We start from the raw sequence: 15,274 nt of genomic DNA, 5'->3' as shown, positions 1-15,274 counted from the left end.
CAGATCCGGGGAGAACAAAATGGCGTAGAAGGCCCTGGCCCTTCCACGCATCTCCACCGGATCCGTCAGGGAGGTGCCGTCCTCTGCCAGGAGGCAGGTGATGTGCTTTTTAGCTCCCCTCCTTTTCTCCAGGGCATAGAAGAAGCAGGAGCCGCGATCCATCTCCCGAAGGAGCTGGATGCGAGATCGAACAAAGGCGCCCCGGGCCCTGTGATCTTTCAGGGCCCGGAACTCCTCCCGCTTCTCCCGGTATGCCTCGCGGAGGGGTGGATCCTCAGGAGCGGATGCCAGGCGCCTCTCAAGCTTCAAGACCTCCCGTTCCAACTGCTCTATTGCTGCATCCCTCCGTTGGCTGGCGCCCCGGGAGTAGTCGTGGCAGAGGAGCCGGGCACGCACCTTCCCCACGTCCCACCATCGCCGCGCCAAGGGAAAGGCGGGCCGCTGCCCCCGCCAGGCCTGCCAGAACTCCCGGAAGGACGCCATGAAGCCCACGTCCTCCAGCAAGCTATTATTAAAGTGCCAATAGGCCGGCCCCAGCCTCTCCGAAGTCAGAGAGGCTTTCACGGCCACCAGATGGTGGTCCGTGAACGGGGCCAGCTGGATGCTGGAGGAGTGGGCTCGCGTCAGATGGAACCGGGAGAGGTAGATGCGATCCAACCAGGAGTGGCTCGACCACTCGTTCCCCACCTGGACGTAAGTAAAGGTGGTACTTTCGTCCGGGTGGTGGTCTCGCCAGACATCCACCAGGGAGTGATGGTCCACGATCTCCCTGAGGACGTCTGCCGCGGCCTGGCAGTTCGCGAGTCCTACACGGTCCCTGTCATCGAGAGTGGTGTTGAAATCCCCGCCCAGGACCAGGCACTCGCAAAGATCCAGAGTGCCGAGGAAGGTGGCTGCCTGCCGGTAAAAGGTGACCTGGTCCGGGCCCGCGCCACCTTTCCCTTAGCCCCACGCGTATCCATGAAGAATTGGCAGAATTTCCTCCGTCTGGGCCCCCCGAAAGACCTCACGGGCCACAGAGGCGGGCAAATCGGGGTCTGAGCTCTGGCGCGGCACCAAGAGCGACAGCACCACACTGCCTGCCCCCAATCCTGGTGAGGGAACAAGGCAGCCCCTAGGGAACTAGGGACCGGGGACACAAATACCACCCCATGAGGGCCGCTTACTGTCAATGGAAACAAGATGGCCCCCGTGGGGTGGCAATAACGGCAGTTTGGGAGGACGGTGAAGGCAGGACAGGCAACACAGTAGAGGTGGAAGGAGGGGCGGGCTCACGGCTGGATGGTAGGGCGAGGGCGGGAAGAGGGGGGGCAGTGACAGTAAGAGAACTATCAGGGACAGGGGAGGACTCGGGACTCGATATGGGTTCGTAAAGGGTAGGGTCGGGGCCAAGGGCATGTGCAGGAGTGAGGGGGGGTTCGGGACAGGGAAGGGGACCAGAAATTGGGGCGTGGTCTAGGGGAGAATCCCCCAGATTTGTGCCACCAGGCTGCGGCTCCTCCCGAATGGGACCCAGGAGGGCAATGAGAGGGAGGGGGCCCGCGCCGACGTCAGGCGCCGATGGAAAGACAGAAGTTGTCACCATGGCGTCAGCCTTAATGGTGTTCTCTGCTGGGCCCTCAATGGGAAGGGAAGATGACCGCCCTGGCTCGTTCGCTGGAAAGGGGGCGCCCCCAAGCTCGAGACCCGGCCGCTCAGCACCCGAGGGCTCAGAGGCTTCGGCGCCCAAGTCGGCCGGGCCAATATATAACAGTAGGGGTGCCCCTAGTGTAAGGATGGAGCCACCTGGGACATGGGGTCAGGATTAGGGCTAGGATTAGGGACAGGAGGGGGCGGCACCACAGAGTCGCCGCCCAGACCAAGGCCCACTGGCAGAGGGTCGTCCTCCCCCTGGGTGAGCGGGGTCAGACCCAGGGCCTCGATCTCCTTGAATATGGAGCTCAATTCCATCCCCTCGACCCCGGAGCCTTCCCCGCCGGCCTCCAAGGACACAATTACCTTGGCGGTAGCTGCAGGGAATGCAGTTGATACCAGGGCCGGGGGAGCTCCACCGGAGGCCTCCTCATGGATTGGCTCCACGGGGGGATGGTGTCGTCCCCCCTCACTGCCACGGCTTCTTCGGCCAGCGCCTCCTGCTGATGCTCGCCGGGGGCAATCTCGACAGCGCTGGCCCCCCTCGGAATCTTATGGAGGGGGGCCTTCCCACCTTCCTCATCGGAGGGGGAAGATTGAGCCTGTGAACGGTGGGCTCTGCACTTTCCCTCGACGAGCGTCCAGCCCTCCGAGGTGGAGGTGGAAGGCTGGTCAGCAAGGGCAAGGCCAGGGGGCACAGCTGGTTTTTGGGGTGGGTGTTGAGGCACAGGAGGGAGAGAGGAGGGTAAGGAAACCTCCACCTGGGGGGAGCCCTCTTCCTCGTCCGGCAGCGACCACGCCACCCTCTCCTCCTCGGACCCCGCAGAGACAGATAGAATGGAGGCGGGGCCCACCTGCTCACTCAGGCACACCAGAGGGGGCACCTCCAGCTCCCGAGCCAAGCCGTCGGTTGGAGGAGGGGCAGCCACGGATGCCAGACTACCAGGGGGGCCAGCGGTGGTAGGGCCAGCGCCCTCCTGGGCCCCGGGGGATCCAGACACCTCCCCCAACCGGGCCAAGGGGCAGTCCCTCCGAACGTGCCCAATCGCCTGGCAGAGGAAGCACCGGGCCTCACCCGTTGAATAGTAAACCCAGTAGAGGGCCCCCTGGTAGGACCCCTCTAGCGCCACCCCGCCACGCACCGCCAGCGGCATTTGCAGTTCCACCTGCCGGCGGAACGATAAAAGGTGACGGAGGGCGGGGTCCTTACAGCCCAATGGGAGAGGGCTGATGATGGAAATAGGCTTCCCCAGGGTGGAGAGGGAAGGCAACAGGGTAGCATTGGGGAGGAAGAGCGGGACAGAGGTGAGAACCACCCGTACATTCAGGTCCTCCAACAGTTCAAGGGGCACGTGCACGCCCCCCACCTCCAGGCCCCTCTCCACCGCCTCCTGGGCGGCGGCCTCTGAGGCAAGGAAGAACACCGCCTGGCCATACATCTTGGAGGCCGCCACCACAGCCGAGGCCCCCAACCCCTTCGCCAACACCCCCACATAAGTTTCCACGGGGGGCGAGGTGGCGACCAGGAGGCAGTGGACGCCGTGCCTCCTGGTCATGGTGGGAAAGGGGCCCCAGCCACCAGGAATGGAGCTGGAGGTGGCAGTCGGGGCAGATGACACGGCAGGTGGGGGGGCTGCAGCGGCCACCTGGGCGTACACTCTGGGGGCTGTGGTTAAATCACCCCCAGAGCTGGTGGGGGGAACAGCAGGGGAAGAAGGGGCTGCAGCAGATGATGGGGCTACAGGGGGCAGGGTGACCTCGGCCGTGGGAGGTTTAGCCTCCAGGGCCGGGCCTTTGCCCTTTCTTCCCCCAGCCCTTTTTCCCGGCCAAGGTGGAGGCTGCTCTCAAATGTGAGGGAGCATCGGCTGTGGCAGCAGCGGAGCTTGGGCCTGGGGTCAGGAGGTCAGCCGCGGCATTCTTTGGTCCCGGTGGGACCGTAGGATCAACAGGGACAGGGGTTTCCTCCATCATGTGAGGAAGGAGACACAAATGACAGGAAGGGGGAGCAAGGGTTAACTGCTCCTCTGCACCAAACAACAGGCAGGGAGTCCGTGAGCGAGAGGGCGGGAGAGAGGGAAGGCACTGGTTTCAGGGAGGAGTGACTGGGGGAGTGCTCTGAGCCTCTCCTCCAGCCCCACTTTTAATAGCTCAGTTCACCACCACCCCTGGAGCAGATGAAAAAAAACTCAAGTCTTCTAAACAAACCCCCTCCACAGTTCTTGATGGTAATCTCTCTTCTCCCCCTCAGCGGGGCGCTGCAGCAGTAGTGGGTAGGCAGCAATCAGTGGGGGAAGGCCCTGGGTGGTGGGTGCTGGTGGGGTCCTCCTCTTTCTCTGGAGCGGAGGAGGGGAGCGGAGGCAGCCGTCAGGCCCTCCCACCCCCGTCAGGCAACAGGAGCCGCTGGTGGTGGTGGTAGGCAGCAGCGGCGGCAACGTCGTCCGGGGAGAGCAGCCCAGCAGCGTTGAGGTTTCAGCAGGCTCGGTGGGGTAGGAAGGGCTCCAGCTGGTGCAGGCAGCAGGACCAGGAACAGGGTAGGGGGGAGAAGGAAGAAAGTGGCCCCTACACCCTGCTTCCTCTCCTCCTTCTCTGCAGCGGGCCTATTTGAAGACACAGGAGAGTGGGTGGGCGAAGCCCGCCCACTTTCTAAAAGCACCTCCCCCAGCCTTGCGGGAGGGACAACTGAACCCGTGCTCAACTAATTACTGGGGACAAATAATGACAAAAAGGGCAAGGAGTGCAGGCTAGAGGTTTATAACTAGGGAACCGGATGGGGACACCGAGCAGAGAACCCCGGACAGTGCCCACTGCTCCTCAAAGCTATCGAAGGAGCCAGTGGATGCCGCCCAGAGGAACTCTGCCCGGATTCGTGAAACAAGGAAGGAACGGAAATAGGCCCCACAGTCGCAGAGAACCCCCTCGTCCAACATCTTGCTCCTGGTATTGTAGATGGTAGTCTTTGCGAGGGCCAGGAGCAGGTTGACGAGGAGGTCTCGCGACTTTGTGGGGCCACGGATAGGGAGTGCATACAGGAAAAGGTGAGGGGAGAAGTACAGCCAGAACCTCAATAAGAGGTTCTGGAGGAGCCAGAATAGGGGCTGCAACCTGGCGCATTCAAGGTAGGCATGCACCAGGTTCTCCCTCATGCAGCAGAAGGGGCAGGTGTCTGGGATGGGGGTAAATCACGCTAAGTACATGCCCATGCTCACGGCTCCGTGAAGGAGCCACCAACTGATGTCCCCGATGGGCCGTGGAATTAGGTCAGAATAGACGCTGGCCCATCGGGGTTCCCCACCCTCTACAGGTCTTAGATAGTCCCGCCACTTTGTATCGGGGCAGGACACAAGGGTGGGGAAATGCAGGGTGTGGAGCACGAGCATGAACAGATGTTGTCTTGGCACGGTCTGAAAACAGACCGGCTGCAAATTTTGCAACCGGCTGGGGGTCCAAGGATGGGGAGGCTGGGGGGGGGGCCCGCGGAACAGGGGCCCAATAATAAGGGATGGAGGCTTTCCAGGAAGGGAGGAGCGGGGCGTACCCTCTCACATGGACCGCTGCAGGAAATCGAGAGCGGGTCGTGGCAAGGCTGCCTTCACCTCCTGGAGTAGGCACAGGGAAGTTCGAGGAGTGGAGAGCCCCATGGGCTGAGCAAGGCCTGGGGGTCCATCCAATCCCCCCTATCGTAGTCCAGGAGGTCTCCGACCATGGTGGTTTCTGCCAAGATCAGCCTCCGGCGCACCGAGGGAGATTCCGCCACCTGCACACACAAGGCTGGATTGTGGAGCAGGGGCTCTGCGAGGAGGTCTTCTCCCTCAGAGGCTACAACTGACCTGGTCGCCGAAAACAGCTTCCAGGTCTGGAGTAGGCTCTGGTAGAATTCTGGCAGCTCTGAGAGGTCTCGCGGAAGACCCCTCGGGTGGATAAAAAAGAGCTGCTGGTCGTATCGGAGCCCTCGGAGGCGGCGGAGGAAGGCACGCACCAAGGTGCCCCATGCCGGACTACCTGCACTAAAGAGGAGTCTCTGCAGGGCCTGGAGGCGGAAGGTCCGGACCTGGCTGCACACGCAGACCAGGCCCTGGCCCCCCTCTTCCAGGGGGAGGGATAGGACCCCTGCAGAGACCCAGTGCAGTCCTGGGCAAAGGAAATCCAAAGCTGCTCTCTGGAGCTTGGCCAGGACCTCCGGGGCTGGGCGCAGGGTGTTGAGCCGGTGCCAGAGCATGGACAGGACCAGCTGATTTAGCACCAGTGCCCTCCAGCGAGCTGGGACCGGAGGGGCCACCACAGGATGTCCACGCACCGGAGTTGGCAGGGTCGTCCAGGGAGACCGTACCGGGTAAGTAGTTTGAATTAAGTAGTTCGGGGGGGGGAGGCGGGAGGGAGACCAGAGACCACGCGCGTGGGCCATGCCTTCCACGGATCACGCAGACACCTGTGCACGTGCAAGCACGTGCCATGCCACCCTTGGGCAGATGGCTCCAGCTGCGTGACACCCAGGGGCCATGGCCCAATAGGCACATGTTTGTGCGAAGAGACCTGACATTTTGGGCACAGCCTAGCCCCGCCCAGTCACCTGACTGGAAGGCAAGGGGGGCGCGTGGCTAGGACTATAAAAAGCCTGGCTGAGAGCTCAGTGTGGGCTCAGCCTCTGAGGGAGACCGAGGACTGTCCAGAGCTCCTGGCTATTGAGGCTGAGACCTGGCTTGGGCCTTCCACTGTTGCCTCCCCTAAGGCCCGTGAAGACTGCCCTGCCTGGGATGCCGAGGCCTGGCCAAGCTGGTCAGCAGAGCTATCCTCTGACCCAGAGGAGCCCAGGGCTCTGGTGTCTGGTGAGTCTGAGGAGCTGCCTGAGCTGGAGGTCCTGCTTGAACCCCAAGGCCTGTGGATACCCAGGGACCCTGAGGTCTTGTCTGAGCTTGGGGACCTGCCAACTCCCAGAGACCCTGAGAACTTGCGGGAGCTGGGGGATTGGTTTGAACCCCAATGTCTACCTGGGGCCTGGGGAACCCGCTGGAAACTGCAAGGTTCCAACCTACTGAAGCCTGGATTGGGCTGCCTGGACCCTGCTGGGATGACACCGCCCTCGACTTCCAGACTGACTTGCCGGAGACACAGGTACCTGCAAAGGGGGAGATGAGGACTGGCTCAGGGGGTAGCATGGGCTGAGAGCAGCCCTAAGCCAGCACGTTGCAGGCTGGAGCCCCTGCTGAGCCAGTAGCAGCTGTACTGCTGCATCCAGGGCCCCTGGGCTGGGGCACAGTGGAGTGGGTGGGCCTGCGCCCCCCTGCCACCCACCTAAGGAGTGTCAGTCTCTCCCTCGCCACTGCTGCAGGTGTGCTACCTGCCCAGCTCCTGAACTGAGAGCTTCTACAAACTTGTGTGTTTGTGTTTTATTGCCCCGCCCTGCTCCAGGGCCAAGGCTTGCTTAGTGTATTTGAGGCCCCACCCTGGGCAGGCCTGCCTGTTGTATTAGGTGCCCCCACCCTGCATTAGGGCCAGTCCCTATTCACTGTGTCTGTTTATGGCCACGCCTTGCATCAGGACCTGGCCGCTAGGGGGACAACCTGTAGCCATTTGCTGCCCACCCTGAGCTAGGGCTGGGCTGCCATTTTGACTAGCTGCCCCGCCCTGCACCAGGGCCTGGGCTTGCATACTGTGCGTTGGAACCCAGCTGGAATCCGGGCCAGACCTTTTAAAGGGGCAGGACTAGGTCTGTTGCCCTGCCCAGAACTGTGAGCTGAGAGACTTGAGTCCACATTAGACTTCTTCCCCTGTGGCCTGGCCCTGAAGCAAGGCTGGGCATGTGAACTATTGCCTCTCACCCCGGACTTGAAGCAAGGCCAGCTATAGACTCACTGACTTGGACTATTTTAAGGCACGGTAGTGTAGTGGGGTGGACTGGCTGCCCACTACGCCAGAGGCGGAGGAACATCCTCCTGACGGCATACCGACCTACAACCAACCTCCAGAAGAGAGGAAGCGTAGAGGCTGTTGTGGACACTGCCGGAGTCTGTTGTGTCCCCGAAAAGGATCCTGCCACCTGCCATCCAAGCTAATTCCCAGGACTGACGGCTGGTGGGGCTGTGGCGGTGAGTGTACCCTGTTACACAGGGATTTAAATACAGCCATTCTCCGAGTTACAAACCAACACTTGGACCATAACTCAAACTGTTCAAAACTCGGACCCCATTGAGTTAAACGTGACCATGCTGTTCGTAAGCATGGGTCGTGTTCGTAACTCAGGGACCGCCTTTACGACCGCTCCACGGAAGCTTTGGTCGTAAGTGCGAATGGTCGTAACTCGACTGTTCGCAACTCGGGGAGCGGCTGTATCCCATGTTTCATTTGCATAATCACAGTGGTCTTTCGAAAAAGGGTATTTCTAAAGTGAAACCGCAGTCTAGATGCAGTTATTTTGGGGAAAAAAAAACAACCCTTTTTCTAAAGATCCTGTACTCCTCAGGAGTACTGGTCAGGGGTACGGGATCTTTCAAAAAAGGGGTTTTTTCCCCCCGAAAGAACTGTGTCTAGACTGCGATTTCACTTTTGAAATAGCCTTTTTTGAAAGACTGCTATGAATGATTATGCAAATGATGCATGGGCTATTTAAATCCCCACATCATTTGCACTTTCAATTTGCCTAATTTACACCCCTCTTTCGACAGAAAAATGTAGTTTAGACATACCCTTAGAGTCAGTGACAGAGCTCTGTGTCCATGCTGTTCCTGACCCATGTGGGTGTTGCTTTGAAGGCCACATCGAGGAAGTTCTGGATTTTTCAGTTCTGCCTTTTAAATACCCTGTGAAATGACACCCAAAATTCTATTAAAAGAACCTTATTGAATGAGTGAAGCCCTCACAGCTAGGAAATGATACTGGGGCAAATGAAGGTTGCGCTGGCATCTTTCGTTTTGGCACTTCCTAATGTTTGAACATTTGACTTTGCAACCTGACTCTTTAACCTAGTGCTTTGTGTGTGCTGTAGTGCTTTGTGTGTGCTGTAGTGCTTTGTGTGTGCTGTAGTATGTAGGAACAATGGGACCAGTCTGATTAAATGTAATTTCAGAATATGCTGTTGCATCTATGCCAAAACATATATACCTGTGTGTGTGCAAATGTGAGCAAGTGCAAGAGGTTCTCTCATTCTAGCGCCAGATACTTTGAACATGTACCTGAGATGTGGAAAACCTGTATTCAAGGCCCTACTCTGCCTGATTTAAAGAACTCTATGATGGAAAAGCGTTGCTGTTTGCCACATCCCTGATGAGTAATCTATCCACTTGGCTAATCTGGAACTCTGGTGTTTTTTCATTAAAAATGTAAAAGGGGCTACTTAAAACCTTAAAATTTATCATGAAGCAGAATTACTTGTTTTCCAGACAGCCCAGCTTATTACTATCATTTCTATCTCTCACCCCCACCTTTCCCACCAAAGGGAATTTAATTCTTACAGACTCTTTCTGTAAGTTTTTTCTTGAAAAGCCAGTATTAGATAAGTTATCATTTATACTGACTCATTCACTAGGAGAGGCAGGCCTTGCCTGTCCCAGAGATTGGCCCAGTGCACAGGTTGGGTTTTGAGAGCTTAAATTTAAAGCAATAGAAAAAAGTCCTCTTGGCGCAGCTTTGACAAGCACATTATAAGTGTGCACAGTCATCCCACCACATTCCACACAAAACAAAGCTCATATATACATTGAAATAATCATTGGCTTACCAGCCCTCTACCCTGGAGTCTTGAGGCTTGCTCAGAAGCCATGTATATATTTTGAATGGGAATAAAACCTTGCTTTGTTGAATAGCTGGTATGTGCCTCTACTCCCTCTGGGTACGTCTACACTACAGCGCTAGTTCGAACTAACTTAGTTCGAATTAGTTAATTCGAACTAAGCTAGTTCGAACTAATGCATCTAGAACTAAAAACTAGTTCGAACTAGTGTTTTGCTAGTTCGAACTAGTAAGTCCACATTGAGTGGACTCTGAACAGGGCTTAAGGATGGCCGGAAGCAGTGCCGGCAGGGCATAAAAGGAGGACTTAGAGCATGGATATGCTGTCTCAGGCTAGCCGAGGGCTGCGCTTAAAGGGTCCCGACCCCCACCCCGGACACACAGTTCTAAGGGGTGCCCCGCTTGCAAAGAAGTTCTGGCTTGGAGTGCCCTGAGTGCCCACACTGGGCACATCACACCACTCGGCCATCAGCCCGGCTGCACTTGCCGCAGGCTGCCATATGGGGAGAGGGAGTAATTGGGGGGCTGCAGGAGAGCTTCCACCCCCAGAAGCCCGCAGAGCCAGCCCAGTCCTCCCCATCGGGGGCTCGTACCCCATTCCTCCCTCACCTCCTTCCACTTACCCTTCCCTAGCCCCCCTTCTTATTGATGTACAAAATAAAGATAACGTTTCTTCCAACATTGACTCTGTCTTTATTGAAAAAAACTGGGGGAGACTGGGAAAAGGAGGTGGGAGAGGGGAAGAGAAAGGCTGGGAGAGGGGAGGGCAACTAACATGATCAGGGGTTGGGAACAGGTCCCAGATGAAGAAAGGCTACAGAGACTGGGACTGTTCAGCTTAGAAAAGAGGAGACGGAGGGGGGACAGGATAGAGGTCTCTAAAAGCAGGAGTTGGGTGGAGAGGGTGCATTCAGAAAAGTTCTTCCTGAGTTCCCATAAAGAAGGACTAGAGGACACCAAAGGAAAGGAATGGGTAGCAGGCTTGAAACTAGTAAGAGAAAGTTGTTGTTCTTGACAAAGCAAATAGTTAACCTGTGGAACTCCTTGCTGCAGGAGGCTGTGAAGGCTACAACTAGAACAGAGTTTAAAGGGAAGTGAGATAAAGTCATGGAGGTTGGGTCCATGGAGTCCTATTAGCCAGAGGGTAGGAGTGGTGTCCCTGCCCAAAGTTTGTGGAAGGCTGGAGAGGGATGGCACGAGACAAATGGCTTGGTCATTGTCTTCGGTCCATCCCCTCCAGGGTCCCTAGGGTTGGCCGCTGTTGGCAGACAGGCTACTGGGCTAGATGGACCTTTGGTCTGACCCAGTACGGCCATTGTAAGCTCAGGGCTCAGTGTCGGGGGTCTCAGTGGACCCCCTTGATTTTCATGCACACCTGGTCCTGGGTGGCCAGGCTGGCAGCTCTCCTGCCCTAGACGGCCACTTTCCTGTGCCTAGTGCGGAGATCGTGGACGAGGTCCACGATGTCTGCACTAGCCCAGGAAGGTGCCCGCCTCTTGCGGTCCAGGGCAAGCTCCCAGGAGCCGCCACCCTGGTCCTGGCAAGAGGGGGTGGGCTGGGGGGCATCGGGTGGGTGGCTCTGTGCCGTGCCAGGTGCAGGGTCTGCCAGCTGGGTGCTGGCAGGCTTGCACCTGGCACGGGCACCGTAGCCAGCCCGTGCCCGTTTAAGGGGTCCGGGGCCGGGAGGGGGGCATAGAGTTTCCCTGGTGTTGGCCAGAGTGGCCACCAGGGAAACCTGGGGAGGGCTAGCCTCCCACTAGTTCGAACTAAAGGGCTACACAGCCCTTAGTTCGAACTAGCTAGTTCGAACTAGGCGTTAGTCCTCGTAAAATGAGGTTTACCTAATTCGAACTAAGCGCTCCGCTAGTTCGATTCAAATTCGAACTAGCGGAGCGCTAGTGTAGCACCTATTAAAGTTAGTTCGAACTAACATCCGTTAGTTCGAACTAACTTTGTAGTGTAGACATACCCTCTGATATGGTCAGGACATGTATTAGAGGAGTTTCCAGCATCCAAAAACTATGCTGGAAAGTACCAAGGGCTAGAGTGGGGCTTTTCTTTTGAAGTTGCCCTTAGGAGAATTAAAAGACTGTGGGCAAAACTTCTAGCTAAGCAAACTTTAGCTTCATTAGCAAGTGCGGTATGCATACATTACCCCGCTAGTTCGAACTAGCGGGATAGTGTAGACATACCCTCAGGGAATTTGGGGATTTTATAGCCTGCTGCATATTAAACCTATGGAGGGATTTACCACCTTCCCCCACTTGTGAGTCCTTTGGGCTGTATTGGACCCAGTCAGCCTCGGTGCTAAACCACTGCAGAGAAGAATTTTGTGGTCAAAAGTCATCAAGGGCCCCAACAAAATACACGTACCAACAGGACATTAACCTTACAGTTGCTGGGCACCGGTGAACCTAAAAATAGTGTTTTACCCTGTTATGTTATATTTGTCTCCTGTTTAATATAATTGTGTTTAATATAGTGTACGTGTTTGTGTTATTTTCTGTGAGTCTCCAACTATCTGGCAGGTACGTGGGAATTACCCTGGGTTAGAATTTTCCTCTTTCTGCCCTGGTGACCCTGCCAGGAAGGGGTGAGGGGGATGGAGGCACCGCTAAAGAAATCCATAGGAAGAAAGAAAGTTGAGTGGGTGGCGGGATCCAGAAGAACCCAGACCTGTCCATCAAAAACTGTAAGCAGATTGGCCTTAAAGAAGGTAACCAGGTAGAGAGGGGGCGTTACATAGACAATCTCAGTGAACCCTGGCAACCTAGGTGGTGGTTTGTGCTAAACTCATCACATGCTTCAGTGGCCTTACAGAGGGGATGAAGATGGGACTGAAAATTGAGTGTGGGCTGAGTGCTGGCCTGAGAACCAGGCTCTTCTGGGAGTTTCAATTAGTGGGTTTGCTCCAGGCTCTGTTTGTTCTCTGAGGTCAGTTGCTTTACCCCCTATGACTCACCTTGTTAGTCTGTAAAATGGGGTGTTGGAAGGCTTAATTAGGGAATCTTGGGTGAGTGTCACTAATAGTGAAGTATGGAAAACTGTTATCAAGATCCCCTGGAGTTCAAGTAGCTCTAGTTGGAAGGAAAACTGAGTCAGTTAGGAATCTTCAAGTTCGGAATACATTGAGGTAGGAAAGTGAAAAAAATTCTCATATCCTTTTTTTATATTGATTCTAAACCAGTGTGCTTATGGACATTTGACTCTTAAGGCCTTTTAGTGATAAATATTCATCACTTTAATCCCACTGACCTTGTTTTGTAGCCCTCATTGAAGAAGTAAAGTAAATCTATTTACTCATGTCTGAATATCTGTGACATTATAGCAGACTTTTCAGACACTGTCCAGATCCACCACAAATTTGGAGCTCTCAACAGTTGACCTTCCAGTGATCTGCCACACACTATTTATCCGTTGTCTCACTGTTCTGTCCCACCTGTCATGATCTGCTACTAGTCCTTCCATCATAATTTTCTCAAGGTTACAAAAATCAAGCCAAAACTGAAGACTTAAAATATGGAAACTTCCACTATCGTAATTGTGTCAAAATGAATGTGTCGACTGTGACCATTTTTTTTTTGATGGGGCAAAAGCCAACGTGGTGTTTCAATAGTGTTGATGTGATTTATTTCTACCCTTATATCCTACTACAATTTAAATATCCATAGTTATAAATATGTTATTAATTAATTGAAATGATCTTGAGGAGAGGCATAAGGATCTTGCACAAAAAGGTGTGTTTGTGCAAAAAGGAAACATCCACACTGCTTGTTTTTGCACAACTATGCAAATGAAGAGCAAGAAAATGCTTATCAGCACTTCATTTGCATTGCCTCTTCTGGCAAAAGCCATACAGTATCTGTAGCCTTTGGGGAATAGTGATAGAAATGTAGCCGTGTTAGTCTGGTGTAGCTGAAGCAAAATACAGGACTATATAGCACTTTAAAGTCTAACAAGATGGTTTATTAGATGATGAGCTTTCGTGGGCCAGACCCACTTCCTCAGATCAAATAGTGGAAGAAAATAGTCACAACCATATGTACCAAAAGATACAATTTAAAAAAATGAACACATATGAAAAGGACAAATCAAATTTCAGAACTGAAGGGAGACGCGGGGGGGGGGGGGAGGAGGTAAATGTCTGTGAGCTAATGATATTAGAGATGATAATTGGGGAAGCTATCTTTGTAATGGGTAAGATAACTAGATTATTTGTTGAGACCGAGGCGTAAAGTGTCAAATTTTAGCATGAACCAAGTGAGTTATAAGATCACGAACACACATTCCTGTGCATCCAGAAATATAATTTATGCTATCATGTGCCGAAAGTGTCCATCTGCTATGTACGTTGGACAAATGTCTCAGACACTTCGCCAAAGGATCAATGCCCATAAAACAGATATTAGACCAGATCACAAAGAAAAAAGTTTCTTTCCATTTCAACTAGAAAGGACATTGTCTCAACGACTTACTCACCTGCATCCTGCTTCAAAGACCTTTCAAATCTGCACTTGAAAGGGAATCCTCTGAACTGTCATTCATGCTAAAATTCGACACTTTACACCTCGGTCTCAACAAACAATCTAGCAAAGTTCTTAAACACATGCCTAAGTCCATCTCTACTATGTACATTATGGCTATGACTACACTGCAGCCTTTTTAACAAATGTTCTTGCGCAAAAACTTGCAGAGCATCTACACTGCACGCGCGTTCTTGTGCAAGTACATTTACAGTGAAGCATCAGAAAACAGAGCTTCTTGTGCAAGAGTTATTCCTCTCCCCATGAGGAATACGCCCTCTTGTGCAAGAGCTCTTCCACAAGAAGACAGAGTAGACAGGCAACGGGATTCTTGCGCAACAAAGCCCTATGGCTAAAATGGCTATCAGAGCTTTCTTGCGCAAGAGAACATCCACGCTGCCATGGACGCTCTTGCACAAAAGCACATCTCTTCCACAAAAGTACATGGCAGTGTGGAAGACCTTTTGCACAAGAACTCTTGCGTAAAACAGTTCTTGTACAAGAAGCCTGCAATGTAAACGTAGCCTCAGTGTATGAGTGCATGTGTTAGTGTGTGTGTGTGTGTGTGTGTGTGTGTGTTTTCCCCATTTGAAGTCTATGAAACTTAAAGTTAGGCCCTTGTTTATGCTATATTCTGGATCAGGGTTTGTTTCCTCTGACATTAAAAAATACCTTCCATAAAAATACCTTCCATATAATGTATGAATTGGAGCATTATTGATGTCTGGGCAGCAATCTTTTAATTTCTCCTGGACAATTAGCAGTCAAAGGTCATGAAACATACAATATAAAAGAAAGGTAATTATCCCTGGATTTAATACAGTCTCCAATGTGATATCTGATCTTAATATACAAAACCGTTAACCATCCCTGTATAGCTATTACACAGGCAAAACCAATTTTTGGAATTTCAATAATGCACAAGGAAGAACGCCCCTAGCAAAACTTATTAACATTTCCACAGCCTCTTCATACTCCAGGACCAGGGAGCTGCAGTAGTAAAAAAAATCCCCTTGATCTCATATTAAAATGCATTTTAAACATTAAAATGTCCTCTAAAAAGTCTTAAAAGGACAAACTAAAGAGGCCAGTGCTAAAGCCGAGAAGCCGAAGTGTGAGAGTCTGAAAAGAGGTTGGAGTTGGGAGGGGAATTCACAATGTGTAACTTATTCAGTCTTTAAAAACAAAACAAATAAGATTTCACTAGCCAAATAAAAGATTACAGTAAATTGCAGAAACAAATAATTTGCCCCCTTCCACAGCTCTTCAGTTCACATTGTCTGATGCATAAGTGGTTAGAAAGATTTCAGCCTTATATTAGCTAATTAAAATTAAAGTCTGTGACTTGGCAGGCATTGCTGAGATCTGACAGATGGCAGGGCATGTATGGGGATATT

Source organism: Pelodiscus sinensis, chromosome Z (assembly GCF_052426305.1).
Source record: "Pelodiscus sinensis isolate ZL-2025 chromosome Z, ASM5242630v1, whole genome shotgun sequence".
In the NCBI taxonomy this organism is placed as follows: Eukaryota; Metazoa; Chordata; order Testudines; family Trionychidae; genus Pelodiscus; species Pelodiscus sinensis.
The sequence above is the reverse complement of the archived record's forward strand: the minus strand, read 5'-3'. Positions refer to the sequence as shown.